Source organism: Pongo pygmaeus, chromosome 13 (assembly GCF_028885625.2).
Source record: "Pongo pygmaeus isolate AG05252 chromosome 13, NHGRI_mPonPyg2-v2.0_pri, whole genome shotgun sequence".
NCBI lineage: Eukaryota > Metazoa > Chordata > Mammalia > Primates > Hominidae > Pongo > Pongo pygmaeus.
The window spans coordinates 54313660-54329155 of record NC_072386.2 but is presented as its reverse complement, the minus strand read 5'-3'; the positions used below and the strand labels follow the sequence as shown (position 1 = coordinate 54329155).

General features: G+C 38.3%; 1 long non-coding RNA gene across 1 annotated transcript in view; it reads left to right on the top strand.

Annotated features, from left to right (window-relative positions):
- The window catches only part of LOC134737895 (uncharacterized), a 92782-nt gene that overhangs the window by 28905 nt on the left and 48381 nt on the right, over positions 1–15496 (top strand). The window contains exon 3 of the long non-coding RNA XR_010123305.1: positions 9420–9521. This is a non-coding gene — a long non-coding RNA (uncharacterized LOC134737895). The remainder of the gene's footprint in view (positions 1–9419; positions 9522–15496) is intronic.

Genomic DNA, 15496 nt, shown 5'->3' with positions numbered 1-15496 from the left:
CCAATTAAACCTCTTTTCTTTATAAATTACCCAGTCTCAGGTGTTCTTTTATAGCAATGCAAGGACAGACTAATACACTGAGAAACGAAAAATAGGACAAACTGAAAGAAATCAATGCCAAGGTATATTAAATTTCTGAGAAACACACCAAAAAATCTCAAAAGAAACCAGAGAACAACAGTATTTTACCAACTGGGGAGTACCAATTTGAATGACAGTTTATTTCTTATCTGCAACCATGCTGGCCAGAAGGCTTGACACATTTTTCAAGTGCTGAAACAAAATAGTTGTCAATATTAAATTTTATATTCAGCAAAACTACCCTTCAGGAATGAAGTGAAAATAAAAACATTCTCAGATAAAAGAAAATGGAAAGAATTTGTGGCTAGCACACCTGCTCTTCAAGAATAGCTAAAGATTTTCTTCAAACAGAAAGAAAATGATAAAATAATCAATTTTGAGCATAAGGAAAAAGAAAAAGCATTGTAATGAACAGAAATATGAGTACAAGCTCACACCTGTAATCCCAGCTACTTGAGAGGCTGAGGCAAGAGCATCGCTTGAGCCCAGATGTTTGAAGCATCAGTGAGCTATGTTCACACCACTGCACTCCAACCCAGGTAACAAAGTGAGTCACCATCTCAAAACAAACAAACAAACAAACAAACAAATGTGGGTACATACACTAGACTATCCTCATGAATTTTGTAAATCATATTCAGTGATTGAAACAAATAACACCGTCATATACCCAAGATAATGCTGTTCTGAAGTGGGGAGGGTAAAGGGAACTAAACAGAAGAAAGGTTTCTACACTTGACTCAAAGTAATAATGAAATGTTGACACCAGTAGACTGTAATAAGTCACATATATATTTTTAATACCCAGATCAATTGCTATGAGAACTATACAAAGAGATAACACTTAAAAGCACTATAAATAAATCAAGATAGAGTACCAAAAAATGTTTAAGTAATCTGTAGGAAGTCATAAAAGAAAACCAGAGGAATAAGAACCACAAGAAACAAATAGAAAACAAATAATAAAATGGCAAATTACCTTAAATGCGGATGGTCTAAATATGCCAATTAAAAATAAATAAAAAATATAACCCAGTTATTTTCTGTTTATAATAAACTCACTCAAAATTCAACAACGTAGGTTGAAAATAAAAGGCTGAAAAAATATACCATGCAGATATTAATTTTTAAAAAGCAGGAGTACCTATATTAATATCAGATAAAGCAGACATTATAGCAAAGAATATTATTAGAGGCAAAGAGACACATTACATAATGGTAAAAGAATCAATTCTCCAGGAAGTCATAACCATCCTAATGTGCATATACCAAACAGCAGAATCTCAAAAATACATGAAATAGAAATCAAAAGAGCTCAAAGAGAAAGACAAATTCACAGTTACAGTTAGGTCTCTAATACCCATCTTGGCAAGCATAAAACTAATAGAAAATCAGCAGGGAAATAGAAGACTTGAACAATGTAATAAACCAACAAAAAATTGACATCTATAGAACACTCTACCCAGCAAGGGCAGAATGGACATTTTTTTCAAGTGCCTATGGAACATTTACCAAAATAGACCATTTCCTGGGCCATAAAACAAACTTCAATAATTTAAAATCATTTGAAATCATATAAAGCGTGTTCTCTGACCATAGTGGAATCAAACTAAAAATAAATAACAGAAAGACAAGAGGAAAATTTCCAAACACTTGAAAATTAAACAACACACTTCTAAATAATATATCAAAGAGTAAGTCCTGAAATAAATTATAAAATACATAAAGCTGAATGAAAAGTAAAGCAGACCATATTAAAATATGTGGAGTGCTGCTAAAGCAGTGCCAAGAGGGAAGTTTATAGTACTAGATGGATACAGTAGAAAAAAGACAAGTTCCCAAACCAATTATAGAAGTTCCCACCTCAGGAAATTCTAAAACTATGAGCAAAATAAACTCCAAGCAAATAGAAGGTAAAACAAACAAACAAAAAACATTGACTCCCCTTAGTTACTTTACTTCTGTTACTAGGCTTAGGTTCCGTTGCCCAGCAGTATATTTTCTTACAATTCTCATTGATTACTTTCCCATGTCTCTTATTTTGTACATAGCCAGAAAAAACCTCTAACCTCTTTAAACAAGTAATTACTCCATATTTGTTTACATCTTGATATTACTGGAGAATATCACAACAGTACTAACCAGAGTCATTTCAAAGTCCATGATCATACACCTCAAATGGTCAATTAACACTTCCAAACAAACCTACCCCAATTCTCTAGTAAATTTACTTTTCCATTTTTCTAACTGGATGATTTCAAATCTTCAACATCCCATTCCCCCTTGCTCTAAGTTAATGACTTCTTTCGTGTTTTATACAAAAAATAGTTCCACTCCAATAAGAACTACCTCATTTTCCAACCAGATATTCCATCAGCCCGCTTGTATCTGCGCACACATGTTGGCCTCCCTTCTAATTATAATAGAAAGGTGGCTACTCCCTTCTATCTTAGCCCAACATCGCCACTTATTAACAACTTTTTGCTTCTGTCTTTTATTTCTTTATTACATTTTTTTTTTTCTCTCTCTCTCTCTCTGCTGGATCCTTCCTATACAAACTCAAGCATGCTTTGAGATTACCCATCAAAACAAACAACAACAAAAAAAGACAAACAAAAACCTTCTTTTGACTTCATGTTCCAGCTGCTGCTCATTTATCTGCTTGCCTTCACAGAAAAATGGGACATTTTCTATCCTCACTGTCTCTACTTTTTCACCTCTCATTTTCTTCTCAAAATCATTCTAATCAGTCATTTCTCCTAACCATAAAATGGACCCTATCTCACCAGTGATCTTATTTTGCTAATGCTAATGATCATCTTACTTGAACTCTTAATATTTGGCATCTTGCATTATTCCTTCCTTCTTGACACATATCCTTCACTTGGTTTCCAGGATATCATGTTTTCTGGCTTTTGTCTTATCTCTGGCTGCTTCACCTCAAACTTCTTCACCTCCTCTCTTAGACTTCTAAGTGTTTTGGTGACCCAAGGCCCTGACCCTTGCTCTCTTCTCACCTCTATGATCTTATGTGAGTAGTTTCAGCTAATCCAGGGCCTTAAATAGCATTGTTAGAAGATAGCTTACATTTATATCTCCAGCCTAGCCTTTTTTGAGCACCAAGGTCTTACATGCTACTTGATATTTCAATATAGGTGTATAATAGAAAACTGAAACTTAAACATGGTGGCTGGACACAGTGGTTCACGCCTATAATCCCAGCACTTTGGAAGACCAAGGTGGGAGGATCACTTTAGGTCAGGAGTTTGAGACCAACATAGGGAGATCTAATCTCTACAAAAAACTAAAAATTAATCCGGCATGGTGGCACACACCTGTGATCCCAGCTACTTAGGAGGCTGAGGTGGGAAGATCACTTGAGCCTGGGAAGTTGAGGCTGCCATGATCGTGCCACTGTATTCCAGCCTGTGTGTCAGAGTGAGACCCAGTCTCAAAAACAAAAAGAAAAACAGAAACAAAAAAAAAGAACATGGCCAAAGCGATGTATTCATACCCTTTCCCAATTTGCTGCTCTTTGGAAGCAACTACAGTGCAAATTTTTAGTGAAGAGCAGTCTTCTGCCTCGCACTAAAGGGAGATCATCTATCTATTTGCACAAAATAAATTACAGGTTTGGGGATCCTTGAATCTTCTTTCCCTCAAAACCTATATCCAATCCACCAGTAAGTGCTGTTGGTTCAAATTTCATTATGTCCTGAATTTGCCCAGTTACTACCATCTCCACAGCTATAACCTTAGTCCACATCACATACTCACCTCACATTTACTGAACAACTGACCTTCTGAATTCATTTAAAACTGAGACATGGCTGGCAGGTTATTTTGAAACAGTCATACCTTAAACTTCTCCAGGGTCACATATTGTGCATATGTTTTTGTTTTTAATTTGGGTCTTAAAAGATATTTTAGGAAGAAATTTGGAGAAGCAACTTCAAATGTCATTTTAGACTGAAAATGTCTGAGCTCACATTTCAAAAAGACAAACAAATAGCAGAATCAGGAATAGATAGCCAATGGTGAATTTAAAATACTTGCATGGGTCTTTAGGAATCATTTAAGGCATAAACTGTCATGGAGTTAAAGTTTGTGTAATATAATATGGCAAAAAGAGGGGGATTTAAAAAAGTGATACTAATGAGCAAGAAGAACGAACAGCAAGAAGAAGCACAGTGGTAGGCCCTGTGCTTGAGACAGATGGGGATAACAGATGCTAACAACAAAGCAGGACTACTTCGTTCCTCTTCGGTCTGTCTTCTGCGTCAAAGACAATGATCTTCAGACTGACTCGAGAGCCTAGAACAAACAGGTTTAAAGGGGGAACTGATGTCAAAGATATGGGAAGATAGAGAACATCAAGTGCCCTGGCTGAAATAAACTGCACTCCGGGGCTGGAGTGAACCAGGGAATGAGACTTTTGCACCAGTAAACTGTTACCAGTGAAGAATGCTGGTGAGAGGGAGAGGTGTTGCCAGAGTGGAGAGAAACAACTGCAGTGCAAATTTTTAATAAAGGAAAAAGGTAAATTCTGTAAGTATAGATCAGTGAGCCTGACATTAATACCTGTGCAAAATTATACACTGGATTATTAAAATGGATGGTTTTTCAAACAATATAAAAAGAGCATGTAAATTCTTACAAAGGGAAGTGGTATTTATTCACCAGGACCCAGCATGTGCTCCTTAAGATTAAGCTGTACCAGGCTAACCTCATTTTCTTTGGAGTAGGTTAACTGCTACTGTTAAGAAGAGCTAATGTTTAAGCATTTATTTGATGTTAGGCTCTAGGTTAAGTGCTTTACATGCATTTTCTCATTTAATCTTAAGTATTATTTCTCCCCATTTTATACATGAGGAACTATTTAGTAACTAGCTGAAGACAACACAACTAAAAATTGGAGACTATGTTTTAAGCATAGGTAGCCACATTTCGGAACCCACGGTCTTAATCTTTATGCTATGATGCCACTAAAGAGTGCATAATGGATACAACCAAAGAATGCTATTGAAACTATACACCTGAATTATGACTATGGCAGTAAGATAGAAAAAGCTAAACTAGATAATTGTACACTTAGTATGGTCCATAAACAATGGAATGACCGTTTTCAGAGTAGTGATTAATATGTCATTGTCTATTCCTAAAAAAGTCTCTACTGATCTTATATCAGAACCACATTCCTATTGTTTGTTAACATTTTCACAATTTGTCTAAATACATCAATGGCATATTATCAAATTTGTGAGTGACCTAAAATCTGGTTGCTAAATGATATGGTTTGGATGTGTGTCCCCACTCAAATTTCATGTTCAGTTGTAATCCTCAGTGTTGGAGGTGGGGTCTACCGGGTGGTGATGGGCTCATGGGAGTGGGTCCTTCATGAATGGCTTAGCATCATCCCTTTGGTGCTGTTCTCATGATAGAGTTCTCATGAGATCTTGTTGTTTAGAACTGTATGGCACCTCCCTGCTCTCTCTTCCTCCTGCTGTGGCCATAAAAGGTGTGCCTGCTTCCTCTTTGCCTTCTGCCATGATTGAAAGTTTCTTCAGGTCTCCCTAGAAGCAACTATACTTCCTGTACAGCCTGCAAAACTGTGAGCCAATTAAACCGCTTTTCTTTATAAATTACTCAGTTGCAGTGATAGGGTTTGCCTCTGTGTCTCCACCCAAATCTCCTATCTAATTGTAATCTCCACATGCCAGGGGAGGGAGCTTGTGGAAGGCAATTGGATCATGGAGGTGGATATCTCCCTTTCTGTTCTTATGATAGTGATTCTCATGAGATCTAATGCTTTAAAATTGTGTGGCACTTTCCCCTTATCTCGCTTTCTCTCCTGTTCTACCATGGTAAGACATGCTTGCTTCCCCTTCATCTTTTGTCATGATTGTTAAGTTCTCTGGGGCCTCCCAGTCATGATTCCTGTTAAGCCTGCAGAACTGAGAGTCAATTAAACCTCTTTTCTTCATAAATTACCCATTCTCAGGTAGTTCTTGATAGCAGTGTGAGAATGGACTAACACACTCAAGTACTTTTTCTTTTTTTTTTTTTAGCAATGTGAGAATGGACTAATACACTAATATTGACGACACAATAGGATTCCCAAAAGATCTTAGTATGCGTGGAATTAAGCTTATTAGGATAAATGCAAAACACGATCATTTAGATTTTTAGAAATCTACCCAATATCAGTGTGGCAATTCCTCAGGGATCTAGAACTAGAAATACCATTTGACTCAGCCATCCCATTACTGGGTATATACCCAAAGGATTATAATTCATGCTGCTATAAAGACACATGCACACGTATGTTTATTGTGGCACTATTCACAATAGCAAAGACTTGGAACCAATCCAAGTGTTCAACAATGATAGACTGGATTAAGAAAATGTGGCACATATACACCATGGAATACTATGCAGCCATAAAAATGATGAGTTCATGTCCTTTGTAGGAACATGGATGAAGCTGGAAACCATCATTCTCAGCAAACTATGGCAAGGACAAAAAACCAAACACCGCATGTTCTCACTCATAGGTGGGAATTGAACAATGAGAACACATGGACACAGGAAGGGGAACGTCACACACCGGGGCCTGTTGTGGGGTGGGGGGAGGGATAGCATTAGGAGATATACCTAATGCTAAATGACGAGTTAATAGGTGCAGCACACCAACATGGCACATGTATGTAACAAACCTGCACGTTGTGTACATGTACCCTAAAACTTAAAGTATAATAATAATAAAATTAAAAAAAAAAAGAAATCTACCCAATATCACACGGGGAGAAAAGTGAGAGCTAATAACAGTACATTAGTTGCTGTTTCTCATGTTGTCAGGGCAAACTCAGGCTAATGGTGAAACTTTTCACGAAGCCCAAAATGTTAAAGAAGCTTAATACCAGATCCTTGAACTGACACCTTACTGAAGGGCTCCAAGATCACAGGTGGAGAAAACAATGCTAATGATTAAGTCCAGAGAGTAAAGCAGGGAGAAGTACTGGAAAACAAGCAACCAAGAAGCTTAGAACTTGTGAGAATTTTTAAAGCAGAAGAGGGAGAAAAAGATTCAGCAAAACCAAACTCTTTCATTCTCTTTTTTCCTCATATATGCACTCTCTTTTCTCTCCCATCTTACATGTGTAGTGGAAGGCCTTCTGTTACCAAGGGCTTTCATTATTTTTCTTACATATACTATAGTCAGGCCTTCAAGTGGGTTCTGTAGCACACAATATTTCTTGATTTATTTTGTTATTTTAATTTTTTTTGATAAAATATTTTAGCTTTATAATAAAATACCTCACAAGTGTAGTGTTTTGAAGAATTTTAGGTCTGAATATGCATACGTCTCTTGAGGTTAAGCGAAGCCAACTTTCAGTGTCTGATAGCCGCACTGCACTGAAACTGTCTTTTTGTTTGGTTCCTATAGGTGTTTTGGGAAGTATGCATTGCAGCTCAAAGGAGCTTTGAATCATGTGAAAAATATTTTTGATAAAAATATGAGTGAATAGTATGATGTGGCTACCAAATAAGCTGAGTTTTGATACTACATTAGCAAAATTATAATATACAGAAAGTAGGAACTAATTATCTCTTTGCATTTATACTGGAGCCCATACATGGACTAATGCTTGGTTCTGACACTTTAAAAGGATGAATAGGCACATCTGTATTTCCAGAGGTAACCTGGGTCATGAAGCAATTTGGAATCATGTAATATGAGAAACTGTTGAAGAAATTGGAGTTTTTTTTTTCTGGAGAAGATATTAGTGTTTATCAAACTGTAAAAGCAACTGAAACAATAATAACTTAAAAGATCAGGTAGAAAATTGTGAGTTTTACCAATGGGAATGTAGTGTAGTGGCTGAAAGCACAGGTTCTGGATTTTGACTGCCTGAGGTTATAGCCCAAGTTTACTACTTGCTGGCTATTTAACCTTACACAAGTTACTTAATTGCTCTGTGCTGCAGTTTCTCCATCTGTAAAATGGTCAAGGTAGTAGTACATGTCATTAGGATTAAGTAAATTAAGCTATGTAAAACACAGATAACAATGGTTGACACCAATGGTTAGGCAGCAGATACATTTATTAGTAAAGTGCAATGGAAATTTTCCTCTTGTTGGATAACAGTAAACTAATGATTAGACTTGAGGATGGCTTAACTAAGAAAGAAAGTGATCAAGAAGGTAAGAGTAGTAATGATTGGTTTTGAGAATTTAATTTTTTGTGCTTATCATGGAATAAATTTTGCTGAATTAAAATGCATTATAATTACTAGAGTTGGGATATCTTAAAATATCTAGTGAGGCTGTATAGCCTAGCAAGATCAAACAAACTGATTGCTATTGGATTTTAAGAAATTGGATTGTCAAGAAGATAAGTAATCAATATGGCTTGGTTGTGTCCCCACCCAAATCTCATCTTAAATTGTAGCTCTCATTATTCCCACATATTGTGGGAGTGACCTGGTGGGAGACAACTGAATCATGGGGGCAGTTTTCCCCATACTGTTCTCGTGGTAGTGAGTAAGTCTCACGAAATCTGATGGTTTTATAAGGGGAACTCCCTTTTGCTTGGCTTTCATTCTGTCTTGCCTGCTGCCATGTAAGATGTGCCTTTCGCCTTATGCCATTATTCTGAGGCCTCCCCAGCCACGTGGAATTGTGAGTCCCTTAAACCTGTTTTTCTTTATAAATCACCCAGTCTTGGGTACATCTTTATCAGCAGTGTGAAAATGGACTAATACAGTAATCTTGCAAGACTGCACAAACTTGCGCTTTGTATAAAAAGCCACAATAATAAAACTTGTTGAGAATATCCTACCAAAATTACTATGAAAGTTATCTCTCCCTTTTACTATGAACAGAGGTGGCCCATTAGAATAATATAGTATCTTTGGATTATCTATAATAAGGAAATGTGTGTATACAAATAAAATGCATTTATTATGAAGTAAATTTTGTCATACCTCTTGGCAATTGATTTTTCATGTCCACTGTGTACTTTGTTTGAAATCTTCTTCCCCCAAATGTCACGTTTGGAAATAGGAGCATTTTATTTGACAAAGGTAAGAGTTGGAGATCATTAACTGCTATCTTTAAATAAGTTAAATTTATGATATAGAAGAGTAACTGGACTTTTAATAAGGTTTTAGAAGTCAAAATAAAGACACTAATGTGAACAATGGTGGGTTTCAGTTGTCTCCTGGGCATTTTGGTCTATTGGGTTAGGAGAGTATGGGTCCCAGAATGTTCTGTTTCTTTCACTCCTTTAACAAATTTTTATTGAACACTTACTACGTGCTATCCTCTTTTCTAAGCCCTGAAGAAACAGTAGCAACAAGACAGACATCTCTGCTCTCAAAGAACTTACATTCTACTGAGGAGACCCAATAAATAAATAAAGAAGAAAACTCCAGAGAGTAAGTGTTAGTAGAGAATTAAATGGGACATAAAGAGTAAAAAACTAGATGACTACTTTGAATAGAGTGGCCAGGAAGACCTCTCTAAAGCACTGACATCTCAACTGAGACATCTGTGATAATAAGGAGCTGGAACTGTGAGGATCAAGAGAAAAAAAAAAAAACAAAAAACTATTCCAAAAAAAGAGAAGAGCTGGTAGAAAATTCTTAAGGTGAGAAAGAAGATGAGTTTTGCAGAAAGATTGTAGACAGGGTAGATAATGTTCACAGAAACTTCAGAGGTGCCGAGTCCAGATCATTTATGACATTGTAGGACAAGGTAAGAAATTCAGATTTGGCTTGGTTTGGTGACTGACACCTGTAATCCCAGCACTCTGGGGGAGGATCACTTGAGCCCAGAAGTTTAAGATCAGCCTAGGCAACATAGTGAGAACGCATCTCTACAAAAAGTAAAAAAATTAGCTGGGCGTGGTGGTACACCTGCAGTCTGAGCTACTTAGGAAGTGGAGGTGGGAGGATCACTTGAGCCTGGGATATCGAGGCTGCAGTGGGCCATGAGCATGCCACTGCACTCCAGCCTGAGTCACAGAGAAAGACCCTGACTCAGAGAAAAATAAATAAATTTAGATTTTATCTATGATCAGAAGCTAGCCATTTAGAAGGTTTTAATCATAAGAGTGACATGATCTGATTTATTTTAAGTAAATAATTCTTGCTATTACGTAAAAAATATAGAAAGCAAGAGTGCAAGCAGGGAAACCAATAAGAAGTTTGTAGCAAAAGTCCAGGTGAGAAATGGAGGTGACTTAGAGGGAGGTAGAAATAATGGAGATAAAGAGAAATGATCAAATTTGGTGTAGCTTTTAGAGTTAAAGATGATAGAACTTTGGGGATAGATTGGAAAGACAAAGAGCTAAATTACTAATGTATTCTAAGTTTTTGACCTGAGCAACCTAATAGAAGAGGTACAGTTGGCCAGGCACAGTGGCTCACGCCTGTAATCCCAGCACTTTGGGAGACCAAGGCAGGCGGAGCACGAGGTCAGAAGATCGAGACCATCCTGGCTAACACGGTGAAACCCCATCTCTACTAAAAATGCAGAAAAGTAGCTGGGCATGGTGGTGGGCACCTGTAGTCCCAGCTACTCAGGAGGCTGAGGCAGGAGAATGGCATGAACCCAGGAGGCAGAGATTGCAGTGAGCCGTGATCGTGCCACTGCACTCCAGCCTGGGCGACAGTGCAAGACCCCGTCTCAAAATAAAAAAAAAAAGAAGAGGTACAGTTTTCTGATATCTGTGAACATGAGGAAGAAATAAATTTGGTCAGAAAAATGAAACATTCTTTTTAGTATATGTGCTGTTGAGGCAAGCACAGAAAAATGAAACATTCTTTTAAGGACAAATGAAGTTTTAGATACCTATTAGCTTATGAAGTATGAAGTTGAATAATTGAATCTAAGTTTCAGAAGAGAGATGACAAATGGAAGATATTGGTTTGAAAGCCTAGACCATCTGAAGCCATGAAAATGAATGGGAACACTTAACAGAATAGGGCCAAGTTACTGAGCCCATGAATATGCCAACATTTGGAGATTGGGTAGAGAAAGAGGAGAATCCAGAATAGAAGACTCAGAGGGACCAGCCAGTAGTCTGGTCCATTATCCAATTATCTATGGATAATGGGAGTTTTATATATTCCTTTAAAGTCTACAATCTACAGATTTTAAAGGAAGATATACAACTCTCATTATCCATAGATAATTGGTTACAAACAAATTCCAAAAATAATCCACAGATAAAATACTCAGGTGAGTTCATTAAGGCTACTCAAATAAGTGAGCTCATTAAGGCAATAATTAGGAGGAAAGAAATCACTTCAAGGCGGGAGTGGCCAACTATGTCAAATGTTGCTGAGAAGTGAGGTAAGAAAAGAACAAAACAGAGGCTATTGAATTTGGCAGCTCAATGGTATGGGGAGCACTGGAGCTCAACTGGAATAAATTGAGGAAAGAATGTGAGGTGAGTAAAGAAGCAGCAACTACTAACAGGAGAAAAAGCCTCTGGATATTGTAGATGTGAGTGCCTTCAGAAGCTGGGCAGGTCTACTCACAATATTGAAGGACCTTAATGAAAGGTTTACTATGGCTTAAAATGAGGGGATTGGTGCACATGTTTGTGAGTTTGACCAGATAACCTTGGAAATATCTGTCACACAGGTATATTCTAGGATCCTTTTATTCTGCAGAATTTGATATTGTTCTCTTTTTGCCTAAATTATCAGTATTGTATCCCCTACTTGATCCCTCTACAACCTTATGAAAGATAGATAAATTATTTTCATTAGTCTTTATGAAATAGAATGAATTTTTATCACTTTCTCAGTAGACTATAGATTGGGAAAAATTGATGTTATTCAACTATCTTACAATGTAGATAAGACAATTAAGACTCCAGGAAGTGAAATGATTAGTCAAATAGAAAATTCAAAGATAATAGCAAATCTAGGACTAGAACCCATCTCCTAGTTTCATTTTTCATCATCTTATTACTCCTCTATTTTTGGTTTATATCTTTTTTTAGACTATCTGCTTAGAATAAGAACTTTCAAAGTTGTATTGCTAAAAATAGTAAAACAGGCTGGGCGTGGTGGCTCACGCCTGTAATCCCAGCACTTTGGGAGGCCGAGGCGGGCAGATCACGAGGTCAGGAGATCGAGACCATCCTGGCTAACACGGCAAAACCCCGTCTCTACTAAAAAATACAAAAAATTAGCCGGGTGTGGTAGTGGGCGCCTGTAGTCTCAGCTACTCAGGAGGCTGAGGCAGGAGAATGGCGTGAACCCGGGAGGCGCAGCTTGCAGTGAGCTGAGATCGTGCCACTGCACTCCAGCCTGGGCGACAGAGGGAGACTCCGTCTCAAAAAAAAAAAAAAAAAAAAGTCAAACAACAACAAAAACAAACAAACAAAAACTAGAAATACTCAGCATTAGAGAATTGGTTAAGTTCCTTTTCCATTCATTCCTCCAGCTACTGGAACACTGGCAGCTGATGGCTGTTAGCCAAGTCCTTCTCTTGGTATTGACATGTCATAGAGTCAGGTGGACTCAGCAGCAATCTGTCGTAAGACAGAAATGCTGAACCCAGTGTCAAGCATAAGCAGGGCTGAAGGGCACAATTAAACTGCATTGACACCTCCCAATCAGTACAAATCTATGGCCACGTGAGGGGCCCATTATGATTAGTTCACTAGGGAGGAAAAAGTTCAGACTCGGTTCACAGGTGGGTCATCCCAATATGAGGAGCAAGCTAAAAATGAACTGCTGTTGCACTGTGATCTCACTCAAGAATGTCTCTGAAAGAAAGCTGAGAAAGGAAATCTTCACATGTTTTTTGGCAGTGCACTTGCTCTTCCACCTTGTGCAAAAAGAACAGTGGACCAAATTTGCAATCTACACCAATTCATGAGAAGAGGGAAAAGATTTAGCTGTTTGTTCAGGGACCAGGAAAAACAAAAATTGGAAAATTGGTGTATTAGTCCATTTTCACACTCCTATAAAGGATACCACCTGAGACTGGGTAATTTATAAAGGAAAGAGGCTTAATTGACTCACAGTTCCACATGGCTAGGGAGGCCTCAGGAAACTTACAATCATGGCAGAAGAAGCAGCCAGCACCTTCTACACAGGGTGGCAGGAGAGAGAAGGGCCTGTGAAGGAGGAACTTTTAAACACGTTTAAAACCATGAGTTTTCATGACAACTCATTCACTATCATGAGAACAGCATGAGAAAACCACCCCCATGATCCAGTCACCTCCCACCAGGTTCCTCCCTCAACACATGGGGATTATGAGGATTACAATTCCAGATGAGATTTAAGTGGGGACACAGAGCCAAACCACATCAATTGGTAAGCACATCTGAAGCACAATAATGCAACTGCCCTGTATCTAGCTTTCTGTTGCTCTGTCTTCATAGAAGAAAAAAATTCTTAAACTCTGACACATGGATATGTTATATACTACATAACATAATAATAATGTTACATAATGGTAACATAATACGTAAATGTGCACATATTGTCACATTAATATGTTGCATATTACATATGTAGGTAGTCTATGGGAATGAGCCCAAGTATGAAGATCTTTGTATCACATGCCAATACCTGTTAGAGGGCATCCTTCAAAGAAAAGTCACTAAGCCAAAAAGACAGAATGACTGCCAGTTAGTAACAGCCAGCCTCTATCATCAGCAACCTCACTGCTGGCACAATGGTCAATAAACAGAGTGGTCACAGTGGCAGGGATGGGGACTATACATGGGCCAAAGATCATAGGTCCCACTCACCAAGGCTAATCTAGCTATTTCCACTACCAAATAGCCCAACTCCCAGCAATAGAGACCAATGTTAAGCATAATCTACAAGGACATCGAGCAACTACTTGGTGCCAAATTGACTACCCTGAATTCCTTCCACCTTGCCGGGGACAGCAATTCACCTTGGCTGGAATTAACACATATTGCAGGTATGGGTTTGCCTTTCCTGTTCACAACCTCAGCCAGCACCACTATCTAAGGGCTTATAGAGTGTTTGATTCACTTACATTAGATCTTATACGATACTATATCAGACTAAGGACCCATTTGACAATAAAGGACATATGGAAGTGAACACATGACTACACGATCCACTGGATCTATCACACTCTGCACTACATAGAAATTACTAATCTGATAGAGTGATAGAATAGCATTTTGAAAGTGTAACTGAGGCACCAGCTTGGATATGATACTCTGCAGGAATTGAGTGCTATATTCCAAGACCCAGCATACACTCTAACCAATGACCATTGTATGATGATGCTCTGTCCCCAGTAGGTTGAATGTATGGGACTTGGACCTAAGAGAAGGAAGTAAAATTAGCCCTACTTACAATCCATCCAAGTGATCAACTTGTAGAATTTGTGCTTCCCATCACTACAACTCTGGAAAATGTAGATGTAGATGTTCTGCTTCCTAGAGAGTGAAGTGTTCCATCAAAGGACATAACAAGAGTCCTATTAAACTTTAAAACTACTACTGTCATTTTGCGGTCCTCATGACATGAAGAAGGCAAGGAAAGTAATACACAATGAAAGAAGTCACATCCAGGCAAGGATGTTTGGGTCTGATCATCAAAGGAGGTAGGGCTGCTGCTTCACTATAAGTATAGGGGAGAATATGTTCAGTACTGATGTAATCCACAGGGGTACATATGGGTATGCTACATTGCCCGATTTTGACAATGACTGGATAAACGCAATAGCTATGGCCCGAGAAAGTCATGGTGACTAAGGGCTGAGACTGTAGGGATGAGGATCTGGGTTACAACATTGTGTAAACCACTGAGATCAATAGATGTGTTAGCTGAGGGTGAGTGGAATCAATATAGCTATTACTAGAAGAGGATGGATACAATGAAACTTAATAAAATATGAGTTAAGTGAATTCAAATGGCACGGGAGATGGACTATAGCAAATATTGTTTTATGTCACCCAGATTCCCTCTCAGAACTGAGGAATTCATTACCTCAGTTGCTGGTAGCATTGGTGACTGATGGCTCTCAGCTGAATTCCTATCTGGGAGTTGCTTTTGGCTGAAAAGAGCTGCCTTGCCCAAGTTCATGCTTACTCCTTGGGCACAGTCCCTATTCAAAGCCCTCTAGCCTTTTTGTCTCAAGGAGGGACAACGCTGAAGGGTCATCCCAGCCCCAGAGTTTCCCAAGGATTTTCTTTCTTTCTTATTTTCCTAAAGATGGGGTCTCACTAGGTTTCCCAGGCTGGTCTCAAACTCCTGGCCTCAAGTAATCCTCCCACCTTGGCCTCCAAAAGTGCTGCGATGACAGATGTAAGCCACCATGCCTGGCTGCCCTGAGGTTTTTCACTGCAGTTCCATTCCTCCCTCTACTTAATCCCACTTTCCTCAATTGTCTGTAA